Below are 14,064 nucleotides of genomic sequence, written 5' to 3'. Positions count from 1 at the left end.
TCTGCATCCCCATTTCTGAGAGAATGAGGTGCAGCATGCGCTGTGTCTAAGGAAGAGGTTGGGTTTGCCAAGAGCACCAGATGAGACATTGATGAAATCCTGGGAGCGCCTGTGTACTTCTGGTGGTGTGGATTGTAAATCACAGTAAGGGATGTCGATGCTTTAATTATGTGTATGTGATGGTCTATGTGTTTGTGCTTGTGGGCTTTTTATAAGTACGGTAAATGGAGGAGAGAATCTGGCCTGGCTCTGAGGCTGCTGCTGCTACTGGCGAGGCAGGAGAACATTTTGGCAAAGCAGTATGTTTATTTTTTTAAACCTCCCTCCCCAGCCCCTCCTGCCGTACTATATTTTTCTTTTTTTTTTTAAGGATTTTTTTTTTGTGTTCCTTATCTGAGGTGCTGCTGGGACTGGCCGTGTGCTCCAGCTTACTGAGCTCTTTCCCATTTATCTGGTGTGGTTCCCAACCTATGATTTAGCAGTGGTGTGTGCAACAGAAAGAGAAAAACAATGTTTGATCTGCTAAAACGTACCTTAAGAGCAAACACATACACATTGATGAAGGTATCAGCTGGGTTCTGCCTACAGTTATGTCAAACAAAGTATGCTAGGAAGTGCCAACTTTCCTTTTGTGCTGTGACACCAAGCGCTGCCAAAAGATATTAAAAAGCTTGCGTGAACTAGGTGATGGCAGCTGTAACTATCTAAGTTATTGCCTGGCAGCTGTAATGCTTCTTCAGTGCTGCTGGCTGCTTTTTATATTTGGTTCCCCATTTGTTTGCCCTTATTCTAGCAACCGATACCACCAAAGCAGGCAATCAGTGTGTTACAGCACATGGCCACTTGCTACTGCAAAATAGGCAGCTTAGTAGTGGCAATTGAGAGACTCTCATGCAGCAGCTGATATAAGTCATATTTCTTTTGGAAGAGAACCAACCCAGTGTTGTTTTTTTGTGTGTGTATGTGTCAGTGTGAATCCAAGAAACCTTAGATGAGTCGATGGCAAAAGGCAAACACACACACACGCACGTACACACACGCTGCATGCACACACACACACACACCCCAAAATGCAGCTTTCCGTGTTCTTTCCGTGTTGGCTCTAAATGTGCTAGAACAATATAGCCAGCTCCCAGCCCCTGCCAATCCTACATCTGCTCTCTAAAACCTCCAGCAAATAAGAATTACTGTGGGGTTGTTTAACCAACGCTTACAATATACACACTTTTCATTTTTCCGCCGCTTCTATCTGTACACTGGTGGCAAAGGTTTGAGAGATAATGGAGAATGATACCCATTGGGCACTCGCTTTTGCAGTGCTGCGAGGTGGGCAGTAGCCACCCAGATCTCTCTGCTGGCATGTTTTGGGGCAATATAAAATGTTTTTCATTGCCATGGGCTTTGGGGAAATTGTCTGCACCACGGGAGTGGATTTCTGCTGGTTTTAGGCTTTTTTTTTTTCTTTCTTTTTTTTTTTTTTTGCGAGGAGAAGGCTGTATTTTTTTTTCTGTTTCCTCTTTTCAGTCATCTTTTAAAGAATTTTGACAGTTCATTAATGTCATATTTCTGGGAGGTATGTTTCTTCATTTCTTCTTTCTCTTCCTCATTTCTGACCCAACCTAATTTTGAAAGTACTGTAACATGGTAATATTTTTGTAGTGTGATCAGCCTCAGGTTTCCCCAGCATGGAAAACAGACTGAAGTAGTAGCTGCATCTTGCGGAGCATAGGGCAGAAGATCTCAGTTGAGCTTTTGGATTTTTTTTCCTTTACCGTTTAGGCTCAGCTGTTACAGAGACCTGAGACAATTGCATGTTGTCTCACAGTAATAAGACACCATAATAATTCTTTCCACCAAAGAGTCCCAAAGCATTCATGAGTGTTTAATTACCTATTCCATTTCACAGATGAGGATACTGAAATGCAGAGCAGTTAAGTGATGTGACAAAGGACACCTAGGTATTTGATAATGTAACTTGAAAAAGAAACAGCATGTTATTAATGTTTCCCACCACAGTGCGTGGACTGTGCTTACCATCAACGTGGCTAAAGAAATTTGTATGGCTTTGGAGCCTTGTCTCCAAATTTATTGCTTAACTATTTTTTTTTTTCCTATCGTGTTATGAGTTTAAAAACCCCAATTACTTTGTTTACTTTGTGCATTTTTCAAGAAGACAAGTGCCTCACTATTATTTCAGAGTGCTTAAGAGGATAAGATTTACGGAAAGCATTGTGAATGGCAGTGTGCTGGTCAGACTGGAGGCAAATTTGAATTTACCCATAGAAAGCTCACATCTGGCAGTACAGATTATGTCAGTCCTATGGTGAGAACCATGGTGCTAAGAGAGGCCTGTGCCGGCCCTCTCAAGTGCCAATGAATTTCCTTCTGTAAGGAGAGATTTCTGGAAAGCTGGAATTCCCTCCACTTGTGGTAGAAGCCATACCTTTCTGCGGTATTGAAGAAAACCAAGGGAGAGGGGTTTTGTTTTGAGATTTTAGGTGAATTGCGCTGGTTCAAAGTTCTCTTGCACCAGGTGGAAACCTGCACGCACACAGCAACTTCACGTGGAAAGGCCGGCATAGCTTGATGGGACAAAACACCTGTGGGGGCTGCCAAGCTGCCCTGTGCTGGTTAACCCGCTACCTGTTGCTCTTCCAGAGGATTTTCATTGCTGAGATAAGCCAACCTGTTCTCTAATTGCCCCAGCACTTGCCTTATTTCTATCCGCTCTACTGGGTAGAAAGTGATGCTCATGAGTCAGACACGCTCACGGACAACAGAGGCTGCAAAGCGAGAGGGGAACGAGCCCGTCCCGCAGGCTGCAATGAGCATCACTCCTCATATCCTCCACCTGCCAGCAGGGCTGGAAGTGCCCGCCTGTGGGCTCCCAGACCGCTTCAGCTAGCAGAGACATTACTGACCTCTGGGTGTATTTGGCTGCCTGCAGAAAACAATGTTCCTCTCCCCGTTATCCATCCCAACTTAGAGATCTGGGGCACCTGTGATGCATTTAGAGTTGGTCGGCCACAATCAGTGGCCCATTAATTGAATCTCATCTGGAATGGTTTTAAAGTAATATCCTATCATCTATATTAGTTTTAAAGTAATATCCTATCATCTATATTAGTCACCTAAAAACTGACTAAAGGGGGTGTTTGGTAGGGAGTAATTACCTCTTTTTCTTTTTTCTTCCTGTTTTCTTTTCAGCAGGGTTGCTTTCTGTAAGGTCAATCCATGCAACAATCCATATAAATTTTTCACCATTATTTTCTATTAATAAATGCAAAACAGCTTACTCGGAACCTCTTGTATCTTCATTTATTCTCTCAAATAACAAAATAAAATATATAAATGCTTGCTTCTAAGACTCTCATATCATTTTCTGCCCCCGAAGTATTCTTATATTCTTTTTTTTTTTTTTTTCCAGAGAGTGATTTGAGCTGCCCCTTCCCTCAAGAAATGCGTGCATGCGTGCGTGCGTGTGTGTAATGGAAATGCTGACAGACCCTTAACTATAACAGCACGAAAGGCGCCACTAAAATAACAGTGGAACAGATGCTGTCACCACTGCCCCTGGTGGGGAAAGAAGATGAAACAGAAGGGCATTAGAGTTGGTAGATGGCAAATTAATCCTATTGTACTAGCAGCTGCAACCACCGAGATGCTAGCATTCGTGCTTAGACACTTCCAGTACACCAAGCTCTAGTAGGGGTGGTTGGAAAGGATGAGGCAACGAAAGGTCACTGGAGCTGTTTCATCCGAATAGTAATAATTAAAATGTTGGTGTATGTTCTCTACTATGACTGGGCTCTTTTTGCCGTGGCAACCAAATCGGGGCTCTGTCTGGTATTTTGACTCTTGCAGTATTTCTCAAATGCTAAAGTATAGTCCTAATGTCATTTTGTTTTCTTTCTTTTTTTTTCCCCCTAAGCTTTCAATACTGAAACTCTGATTTTAGAACATGGGTAATGACAGCTCAGATCTCTTTCTTATGCTTATATTAGCAGGCAAAAAATCACTGTTATTTTAAAACAGTGAGTAAGGATGTTATAATTATAATTCCTAAGACAATCTGGGTGATTTTGTGGGGGTGTTGCAGAAATTGAAACTCAGAAGGACCTGTGGCCTGAAATGGTTGGGTTAAAAAAGGAATCTTGTTTCCAATGAAGGCTGAATGGATGGTGCAAAGCAGAATTTTAGGGGCACAATTTATCCCTACAAGATTTTTTTTTTTTTGGTGAAAACTTGTTGAAGAGAGCTGTGCAAACAATAGCTTGTGTAAGCCAAAGCTGGCATCCAGCAATTCTTAATGTCTGAATGAAAGTGCTTTTTTTTTTCTCTCTTTTTTTTTTTCTTCCACAGTACATGTTGCCAAGAAAACAAGGAGTAGTTGCTTTAAGCATTTACAAATGGTAATGCACCAACAGCTGGTCTCAATCCAACTGAGCTATTGTAGGGGTATTAAAAAGACAGGCCAGAGTTTGAGATCTACTGCCAACCTCCCTTGCAGAGTTAGGGAACATTTTACTTGGAAAAAAAAGGTCTTCTCTTCCTGCAGAGATCCACGGCTGTATTCTCCTGCAGAGCCTGAGCCCTGCCTGGCAGAGTAGGCAAAAATACATCGGTAGGCCAAATGTTTCATTGACATGAAAGTGTAGAATCCAATAGGTCTCCAGCTAGATTATTTATCTCAGTCTAATATTACAGTCTTCATCTGTGTTTTTTTTTTTTTGTGTTTTGTTTGTTAGATGAATGGTTGTGACATGTGACTATTTCTATGAATATTCTTGTTTTCCTAGAAAAATCTTTACAACTAAGTGAATATAATACTAATATTAATGAAGTTAAAGTAATTCTTCCAAACTGAAGTATTGTTTTGAAGCAGGGGCCAGGGAGGGGGGTGCCATCTGAAAGGCTCTTCTGCTTTCTGCGGGTAGTGCTCATGGTCTCTCCCATCCAGCAGAAACTGTAAAATATTCTGGGGGGCTTTTAGGTTTGTAGGTAATGATAATACTAAAAAATACTTCTGTTCTAATATAATTACAGATGAGCCGTGTTTAGAGCAAATCTCCTAGAGAGAGCAATAGAAATTACTATTTTTCATTCTAAAAGCCTTTGTTATTAGCAGTACATTTTATATATGCTGCCTTTTCTGAATGGAAATGCAGCGTTTGGCTTTTCCCTGAAAGATAAATGGCCCTATTTGTTGATGTGCCACACTTGAGCTGGACATTTATGTGAAATAAAAAGGGCCAAATTAATTGTGAAAACAAACAAACAAAAAAACCCACCAACAACCAGGCAAATGTGAAAAACGTACCTCTTTCTTCCTTGCTACAGATATCTGTATTTCCAGGGTGTTCACAGATAGTGGCACAGTGCCCATTTTAGGTTTGTGTGTGTGTATATATGTGTGGAGTTTTTTTTTTCCTTAATCATATGGCTTGGTTCTGTTCTCCAGATCTTGTCCGTGAGCTGCTATTTGAAATAAAAATGTTTGTATCCGTTTCCTCATTAATCGTCTCATTGTAATACAACCTGCTGCAGCTAAATGACAAAACAGATGCAACGATGAAAATTAAAAGTGATGGATACTTATCTTTGGCTATAAAAGCTGCTAACAATTTAGAGAGCTAGAGTGGCTTTTGGAGCTAGAATGTGGCGAATGAGAGAAACAATAATAGGGCTAAAGAGTTTGCTGTTTGTGAACCAGATAACTGCGAGGAAGCTGCACTGCTGTCTAGCACCTGCTTTATGTGGTTTGCCTTTTCTATCACGCAAGATCAAGTGAGGTATCGTTCTAATGTCTGATAAGCCTTGTATGCCATTGTCGGGACTGGATGTAACCCAATGCCAACAAAACTGCTGGAAACATGACCTTGCTTTTGTATGATGTTTTGAACTTGAAAATAGGCCTTTTTTTTGTTGTTTTTGTGTTTTTTCTCTACCACACACACTGGCATGGCTTGTGAACTGTCCTCTGTAAAATGAGTTCCTTTTCTTTAATGATAGCAGACCTGCTCTGACATGAAATACGATTTTGACATATAAACGCTAAATCTTCCTTATGTTCTTTGCCAAACTATCTTTTTTTTAAATTATTTATTTAAAAAAAAAAAAAAGTTTAGTGGGGATCCTGCCCCTGGAGGGTGCCAAAAATACTAGACTTGAAGTCTTATGGTAGAAATACTTCAGGCAGCTCCTCCCTATACATTTGGGAACTCCACTGCTGCTTGCAGTAGGAAACATTCTCTCATCCACCCCTAGTAGCTCTCTTCCTGCAGCTGAGATTCAAGCCTGTTCTCTCCTGTGATGTATCTGCAGTCTCTGTGATTTGGCTGAACGCTCCCACAATGCTAATGTACACCTCCCAAATGCTACTGCCAACCAAAACCTTCAGGTACTTACAATGATTTTCCAGATAAATATGTTTTAAAAATGTGACAATACCTATGCCTGTACTTCAAACCTATATTGTGAATAGTCCCAGATTGCTTCTGTACGAATATTTTTGAAATGCCCTGTTTTTGCATGAGCAAGACATATGGGTACCTCACAGTCAGCCTTCTTGGAGAGAGCTGCAAAGGGGTCTCTGATATGTGGGGCTTGGGGTAAGTGAGGAAACAGAGTGAAAGAGGGGTGATGGGAGTGCAGCTACAGAGGCTTTTAGGGGTGTGGGCTGAAGCATGAAGTGCATGGAACAGGACTGCAGGACACAGCTTCCTCAAGTCAGCACGCCTTGGACTCTTCTCGCAGCAAGGTGCTGTCTGTAGCTGTACAAACCCAGTGGCATTTTTGACAGATGTTAGGTATGTTCTGGGCTCAGTCACTGTAGCTAAGAGCAATTTCAGCTGAATGGGTGCTCCTCATATTCTGTACCCAAACCATTCTGTGGTGCTGTGGCAAACAACAGGGAGGCCCGTGTACTGTCCACTCCAGAAGCAGTGGCACATCAGCCGAAGGGAAATAGTGTTGTTTCTTTTCTTAAATTTTATTTCTTTCTTCTGAGACAGTGTGCCCTAACAGGGGATTAAAGGTGCCATGGCAATGCAAGTCCTCCTGCTCATTCCTCATGCTCTGTTTCAGATATTTTAGCTCAGTGCATTGCTTTATCTACAATGAACTCAAGTTTCTCTTGAAAAAGGAAATGATCCAGAGAAAGAGGAAAGATTTTGATTTTTTTTTTCTGTAGTCTTTTATCATGATTTATGTTTGCTGCCTTTTAATGCTCTTTATGTTTGAGAACAGAACAAGTACTGCCCTGCAGTGCAAACCAATCAAATAGAGGAAGGGCAAAGTAGATTAGGGCATTTCTAACAGGCTTAGAAATCTTTTTTCTGTAGGTCATTAGTTGGAATCCACCCTGGGGAATCTAAGGTGGTGAGTATTTACCTGTCAGTAAGGGAGAAGTGATATCAAATACTGAGCAAGGAAGTAAGAGGATGGTGTGTGTGGGAAACGATAAATAGGGGAGGGCAACAGGTGATGGAGGATGTGACATAAAGCAGGAGGGTCCTTCTTTTATGTCCCCGTCTGCCGCTAGGTAGCTCACACTGTTTAGATTCATTTCAGATCAGTTCCTAAGTTGCTTATTTCTCCTTGTATCACCTGTGCTCTGTTTGAAACATGCTGATGTTCTGGCTACAAAACCTTAAAAATATGAGCAAAAACCTTCTGGACGTGCACCAAGTGTCCCTGTGAATGAGAAGTGGAACAGGCACTTGTGGTGACCTTAACTACTGCGGGTTCCCTGCCTCCCATGGCAAGGTGCCAGTAAGAGTGGTCCCAATAGCAGGATGCTTCCTCAAGTCCCTCTGTGTCAAATCATGTCTGTGGCCCTACAGCCTGGGGGTACGTTTAGGCTTGGCTCCAATACCTCTCTGAGAAAAGTGTCTGCTCCTACCCCTAGCAGCACTGTCTTCACTCAGATGTAGTCGGTGAGGGGGAAATAAAAATCCCTGTGCAGAACGAAGCCTGTCCAATTTTAGCTGCTGGTGGGTAGAAGTGTCCCTGTTGGAACTTGCTCAGATCCTGCTCTCTGAATGGATGGCTTTTTGCTTCACATGACTTCCCTATGCATAGCAGAAGTGTTTCATAGTGTCCACCATAATGTAATACCACAGTTCAGTTCACTTTGTACCCTTGGTAGAAGAGGACTGGGTCAGGGAATACCTGAGAGAACTGGATGTTCATAAGTTCATGGGTCGTGATGGGATGCACCCACAACTGCTGAGGGAGCTGGCGGATGTGATTGCAAAGTCGCTCACAATAATGAAGAGGAAAGCAAATGTCACCCCCTAACTTCAAAAAGGGCAAGAAGGACCGAAGAGGACCTGGGAAAGTACAGGCTAGTCAACCTCACCTCAGTCCCTGGGAAGTAGAAGAAAATAATCAGGAGTAGGTAGTATGGATTCAACAAGAGGAAGTCATGCTTGACCAACCTGATAAGCTTGTATAATGAAATCCTCAGCCTGAGGGATGAACAGGGAGCAGTGGATATTGTCTTCCTTGCCTTCAGTAAGGCCTTTACACTGTCCCCTGTAAGATCCTCATAGAAAAGCTGTTGAAGTGAGGGCTGGATGAGCAGATAGTGAGGTGGATCAAGACCTGGCTGAATGACTAGGCCCAGGGGGTAGTGGTCAGCAGTGCAAAGTCTAGTTGGAGGCAAGTAATGAGTGAAGTACCTCAGGAGTCAATGCTGGGTCCAGTCCTGTTCAACATCTTCATTAACAATCTGGATGATGTGGTAGAGGTAGAGTGCACCCTCAGTAACTTTGAGGTAAGTTTGCAGATGACATGAAACTGGGGGGAGTGGCTGACTCACCGGGGGCCGTGCCGACATCCAGAGGGACCTCAACAGGCTGGAGAGGTGGGCTGACAGAAGTCTCATGAAGTTCAAAAAACAGAAATGCAAAGTCCTGCACCTGGGGAGGAACAACCCTGGACAATGGGACGTGCTGAGGGCCACCCAGCTGGAAAACAGCTTGTCTGAAAAGGACCCGGAGGTCCTGGTGAATGCCAAATTGAACACGAGCCAGCAGTGTACCATTGCTGCTAAGAAGGCTGATGACATTCTTGGCTACATTAGGCAAGGTATTGCCAGCAGGTCAAGAGAGGTGACCCTTCCTCTCTACTCAGCGTTGGTGAGGCTGCACCTGGAGTACTGTGTCCAGTTCTGGGCTCCCCAGTACAAGAGTGACATGGACATACTGGAAAAAGTCCAATGGAGAGCCATCAGGATGATCAAGGGACTGGAGCACCTCTCCTATGAAGAGAAGCTGAGAGTTGAGACTGTTCAGCCTAGAGAAGAGAAGGCCTGGGGGTGGATCTTAAAGTATATATATTTCTGTCTACATCTACCTGAAGGGAGGGTGCAAAGAGGATGCAGGCAGGTTCTTTTCACTGGTGCCCAGCGCCAGGACAAGAGGCCACAGGCACAAAGCGGAGCACAGGAGGTGCCCTCAGCACCAGGCAGCCCTTCTGTGTGCTGTGCGGTGATGGAAGCACTGGCACAGGCTGCCCAGAGGCTGTGGAGCCTCCTTCTTGGAGATGTTCAACATCCAACTGGACACGGCCCTGGGCAGCCTGCTCTGGGTGTCCCTGTGTCAGCCTGCAGAGGTCCCTGCCAGCCTTAACCCCACCCTGTGATAACTATAAAGCACAGGTCACTCAGCATCAACCAGTTCTGACCTGAACCCGTTTCTTCATTCACGCTGTTGAACGGCAAACTTGCTGCTTCAGATTTTATTGCAACTAGCAAAGATCAACTAAGAATTGACCTTCTTTTCTTTTATTTGTTAAAGTAAGTCCAAGTTAAATAAATCTTTTGACACTCAGGGGAAGTGTTCCCTTCGCGAGATATTGATGTTCTTTACCCAATCTCACCATTTCTGGTTACCTACAACGAGTGATCACTCTGAAAATTATTGCCATGCGTAATGCAGCAGTACAGTTTAACCTGTCTCTGGCCCACAGAGGAGAATGTTTATAATAGTATGACTAAAGTTGTCATTTTGTTTTAAGGCTAATGATGTTAGGCTGTTTTAGTAGGCACGGGGAGTTTCTGATGAGACGTTCTTTATTTCAAAGGCAGACCTTAAAACATATTGTCAAAATATAAGCCACTTCCCCCTTTTCGGTCTCTGCTCATTTTAACCTTCCAAGTAATTTGGAGTTTGTGTTCAACTATTGTAACTCCCTCAGTGTAAATGGAGAAATTTGGGGTACAAATTACACATAAATCCAGAGTTGGGCTTTACCCCCATTCAGCAGCAAGTCAGGGCTGAGTTTCCTGGCTTTTAGAGCTTTGGTCCCAGCCATTATCAGGCAAAGTATATATTCTTGAGGGCAGAGAACATCCGTTTCCTATGTGAGTACATGCTCAGCATAACAGATATCCAGCATCTACTTGTGACCTTTGAGGAACAACCACAGTACAAGGCAATAACAGCATTACCTTCTGAAATCCCAGAGAAACACCCTGAAGATTTCCCCTCTAAGCTTTCAGCGATCAGGACTTTAGCAATGTCTTAAACCAGAGGCTGCTTTGTATTTAGTACCTGGCAGACTTCTCTCTCGGTTAATTTCTCTAATCCCTTTTCAAACCCATTTACAGTTCTGGATTTCACAACATCCTGTGACAGCAAATATCACAATTTGTGTTATGTGAAGAATTTTTTTTCCTCTAAATTTTGCTACCTGATAATTTCACTGAGTGCCTCCAACTCTGTGTATAATGGTATAATGCATTAATTCCCTGTTCACCTTCTTAATACCATTCATGCTTTTGTAAGCTTCCATCAAATCCTTTTTTTTTTTTTCCTTCCCCCAATATGATGAGTTACAGTCTGTTTGGTGCCTCACTGGAAAAAACAAAACAAAAAAAACACTTCTGTGCCTGTGGTCAGGTTTTCCACGCTTCCTTATAACATTTCTAGGCATTCTGTGCTCTAAAAGAGAGACTAGGAGTATTCAAGGTGCTGGTGCATTGTGGATTTATCTAGCAACGTAGCTGTGTGTGGTTGTTTTTTCATTCTGTCATTCTCTCAACTTCTTTCCTAGCAGTTTCCAAAAACCCATCTGGGCATTTCTGACAGTGGTTGAACACTGAGGTGACCTTTTCTAATTATTCCAAGTGACTCTAAGATTTCTCTCCTGAGTGGTGCTGAACACTGTGTACCTATAACTATTTTTTTTTTCTTCCCCACATGCAATAGTTGGCATTTACCACTACAGAATTTTACCTGAGTTCATGACATTTTTCTTCAGCTCCTCACAGCTATCTCCAGTTTTGACTGTTCTGAGCAGTGCTGTATCATCAGAAAGCTTCGTCATGTCACTTGTCCTGCTTTCCCTCATTGGTCATGCTCATTGAAGATTTCATTAAATCTGTGGGACGTGACTTCTTTAACAGAAACTGTTAGATCCTTCCCCAGCATATCTTATTTATATGTTTCTACCAATTTTATTCATTATTGCTGTTTCTAGCAATTTATATACTGCAGAGGTCAGGTTTACTGATCTGTAGTTCCCTGAGTTTTTTACGGAGCTCTTGGAGGGGGAGAAAAAGGTCTCTTTTTTTTACCTTTTCTTCCTCAAGATACTGAGGTAGAACTTGGGACTTGGTTACAGGCCTCCATCAATAACTCAGTAACATCTTTACTTTAGAGCCCTTGGATATGTAACTTCTAATCCCAGTGGCAGGTTACTATTCATTTATTGATTTGTTCTAAATCCTCTTCGACTCACCTTTCACTTCTCAAGTTCCTTTAATTATTTTACATGAGCTTGGCTGATGCAGCAGCTATAGTGGGTCCTCCGAAGGCCTGGAAAACAAGGGAGATTTTCCCAAATAAACTGAGAATGTTTTAGAATGTTTCTGGACATCTATGCTTTAAGAGTAGCGATTACTGCAAGTACTTTATTATGCTCAGCAAAGTCTCCTGCTAGCCTTTCTATATTTCTGGGGGAATTTTGTAACCTCACATTCTGCTTGTGCTTTTCAGGAGCAATTACATGTATCACAAAGTGCTGTTTTGTCTGTTATCTAAACACTTCATCTCAGGCTAGAACATAGTCTCTTGATTTTTTTTTTTTTGGCTTACGTTTTCCATCATGTTGAATATTGTTCTGTATTTTAATGTTTGTGTCTTTTTCCAACACTGCTGGAGAAAACAGTCTTTTGCTTTTAGCAAACGTATCTCCATTAACTGATGACTATATCTTGTTTTGGAGTTTAATTCTGTTGCTTCTGTAGGCTGTCTTTACGGAATTATGAACTACCTCTCAGATAAATTACTGTGGCTTGGAATACAGCTCATTTAAATAAACAAGAGATCTGCACTGTTACGTTTTCTGTATTTGTTTACATTGCACTGATGTAAGATGGATCCCTCTCCAGATGTGCAAAGGGTATTTTTCCTCCCCACTAGTATTTTGCACTTTGCAAATTTAACATCACATGATGAAAAATAAATTTTTGAAACAAACTCTCCGTTCATTTCAAATTGGCTTCTACAGTTATTTTCACTTCTAAGCAAATGCTAGTAGGATTTAAGTCAGCTGTGCACAGTTTCAAGCATCATCATCTTTATCTTTCCTCTTCGTTTAGGGATCTTAAGGAAATTGCAGCTGGGTGATCCTCTTGCACATGGGCAGGACCTGGTCATTCTGAATCTTGAAGGTGCATCTTTTGGCAGTGCAGCTGATTTAAATAAACTGTGTTTCTGATCCTGGTGGATTCATGATCCATGTTTTTAAATTGTTTAAATATCTTCTTACAGCTGTACCTTACACCAGGCAAAGTTACTTTGTAACATATCCTTAAAAAAAGTGATGAATCCTGCTGAATATTTTATGCTAGGATTAATTTCTGTAGATTCCCCCTAATTTTTACTTAATTTGACTACTAACTGAGACATTCTTCACTGAGTAAAAAATCAGGTAAAATTGACATCTGTTGGGACAGTCTTGGACCAACAGAAAAGATAGTCCTGTCTTGGACAGAATGAATAAGGTGGATGACAAGCTTTGCAGAAGCTTCTTTTTTGTTTCATTTTGTTCTGGAAATTTTCAATCTCAAATTAAGTTTTCACAGCCTGTAATGTCACAGCCCATGAAACTTACAGAATAAGAGTATCTTGTCCAACAGGCAATTAAGCCTCACTTAGCTTTTCTGGTAACTAATAAAGCTCTACATAAAGAAGTAAAATATTTCTGTTTCTCTAGGACTTTTTCACTCAACATTTCTTATATGTCTCAAGGCCAGAAAAAAAAAAGTTTTGGTTGTTGAGTTGTCTGTGAATGTTTTTGCAAACCCAAGTGGCAGAGAGGAAATGCTTCTGGCTTTGGTGCAGTGATACAAGTAAGAAAATAAATCTCCAGCTGGTAGGAGGACTTCCCTGCCTACGAGATCAAGTTTGAACTTGCTCAGGCTTCCATGAAACATCTTCAGAGACTGAGGACAGGCCCCCTTTATCCTGCAAGTCCTTTTTCTAATCTCGGTACTTATGTATGGAGCTTCTGACAAGTGCTCAAGCATCCCATTTGCACTTTGTTGGCCTTAGGATCTCTCTGCCAGTAACTCTGAGACTTATTTAAGAGTAGGCAACTCTGCCTGTCTTCATACAGACAAGGAATGAAGGGACATTTAAATTAGTGGATTTACACAGGAAAATCTGGTGACAATGTTGATGCTCATGGTTTCCTGGCTCTTAGTGCTGTAATCAGACCTGTTTGCAATTCTTTTTCTGTCCCGTAGTTGTGCTATCCTGGTTCAAAATGAGGCCAAGACACGAGTCTGAATCCGTGTCCCCAGACACGGGGAAGTAGCTTGTAGGTTCTCTCTTAAACATCTTCAATGTAATGCAGATTATGTACTGATCCCTGAAGAGCAGCTTGAGTTTTCATTTTCTCTAGTATTTTTTCGTTCTTCTATTTTTTTTTTTCTGGTCAACATCTGAACTGTTTGATGATTGCAGGTCTGGGGAAGGGCTGGAAGAAGTGAACAGAAGGTTGGTACAAACCAGTGACATTAGTGATTGCAATGAGAAGGAGAAAAAGTCT

The 14,064-nt window shown here is 41.9% G+C and overlaps 1 long non-coding RNA gene across 1 annotated transcript in view; it reads left to right on the top strand.

The window, feature by feature from the left end:
* Positions 1-3,072: 3,072 nt before the first annotated feature.
* The window catches only part of LOC310896195, a 47,948-nt gene continuing 36,956 nt past the window's right edge, over positions 3,073-14,064 (top strand). The window contains exon 1 of the long non-coding RNA XR_014581274.1: positions 3,073-4,624. This is a non-coding gene — a long non-coding RNA (uncharacterized lncRNA). The remainder of the gene's footprint in view (positions 4,625-14,064) is intronic.

The sequence above is a fragment of the Anser anser genome (assembly GCF_964211835.1).
Source record: "Anser anser genome assembly, chromosome: 3".
Classification (NCBI taxonomy): Eukaryota; Metazoa; Chordata; class Aves; order Anseriformes; family Anatidae; genus Anser; species Anser anser.
The sequence above is the reverse complement of the archived record's forward strand: the minus strand, read 5'-3'. Positions and strand labels throughout refer to the sequence as shown.